This window comes from Mustela putorius, unplaced genomic scaffold (assembly GCF_011764305.1).
Source record: "Mustela putorius furo isolate JIRA1106 unplaced genomic scaffold, ASM1176430v1.1 tig00003869_pilon_pilon_pilon, whole genome shotgun sequence".
Classification (NCBI taxonomy): Eukaryota; Metazoa; Chordata; class Mammalia; order Carnivora; family Mustelidae; genus Mustela; species Mustela putorius.
The window spans coordinates 6,940,362-6,941,660 of NW_025422021.1; the positions used below are offsets into that span (position 1 = coordinate 6,940,362).

General features: G+C 40.7%; 1 non-coding gene across 1 annotated transcript; it reads right to left on the minus strand.

Moving 5' to 3' along the window:
* Positions 1-269: 269 nt before the first annotated feature.
* LOC123388018 lies at positions 270-426 on the minus strand. Its single transcript, XR_006602562.1, has one exon. It is a non-coding gene; the product is annotated as a U1 spliceosomal RNA (small nuclear RNA).
* Between the last annotated feature and the right edge of the window lie 873 nt (positions 427-1,299).

Consider the following 1,299-nt stretch of genomic DNA (forward strand, 5'->3'; position numbering starts at 1 on the left):
AATATTCTTTTCATTTTTTTAATGGTTCACTGACTCTTTATTCAGTTAATGTAATTTATTTAACCAAGCCCCAGCTTTTGATTATTTTGGTTTGTCCCCAAAAGGTTGTCATGAACAACCATGTAGCTAAGTCTTTAGATAAACTTCTAGAGGTGGGCTTGCTAAATCAATGAAAATACACTTTTAAAAAAAAAAAACAAACAGTTGTTTTTTTAAATTCCCATATTTTTACCTTGGTTTGTACCCATAGACACTTTTTTTTTTTTTTTTTGGAAGCATGGACAGAGTCCTCCACTCCAGATTATGCTGTAAGTTTCCCACAGTTGGGGAAACTGCAGAGGTCAGCATCCCCTTCGTGCAATGGATAAGCCTCGCCCTGGGAAAAGCACCATCGTGACGATGATATCTCCCCTGCCAGGTACGTATGACACATCCTCATTGAACTAGAGTTTGTGTCCCCACTGGAAAAAATGTCTGTGTTTCTTCTGGGACAGACTGTCTTGGAAGCAGGTTCTGCTGGCCCTCCTCGGTGGTGCTATCAGTAGCAAATGGCCAAGGGTTCTGAGCACAGTGTCTCCCTGGGTCCCAGTAGACTAAACATGTCACATTTATAACCTTCTTAGCTGTGCTTCCCATAAGCTAGGGACAGCAGAAACTTGAGTGTCCCAGCCAATATGCCCAACTGAATACGATTATCTAAGTGTCTGGGTCTCTTGGTTTTCAGGGACACATTTGGTGTCACTGAAGTGAATAGGCTGCTGTTTAAAACTGTTCAGAAACTTCAACCCCTTTTTTTAAAGTGATGTGAAATATAAGCTCCAATGTGCACAGAATATCTCTAGAAGGATACTCAAGCAACTGGGGACAAGGGTGGCCTCCAGCTGGGGAAAGTCAAAGGAAAGCCAGTCAAACTGGCTGAGAGACTTCTTTTGCTCTGGATTCTTTGTCCAGTTTTAATTTCTTATCACGTGCATGGATTCAAAAGGGAAATTTTTAAGCAAGAAAGATTAAGCCCAAAAGGAAGAAACAAGTATGCATGTAAATGTTTGCTCTTGGTGAGCTACCAGATTAGTAAAACATAAGCAAAACGAGGTGCATGAATGATTTTACAAAAAGGGTTATGAAGAGTTGGGTATTTAAGAATGCAAAGTCTGGAGTCAGACTGCTTGTGTCCATAATACAGCTCTGTCCCTTATGCGCTATGTGATCTTAGACAATTACTAAACCCTTCTGTACCTCGGTGTCCTCATCCATAAGATGGGGCTAAGTAAACTACGTGCTTCACAGTTACTTATATTC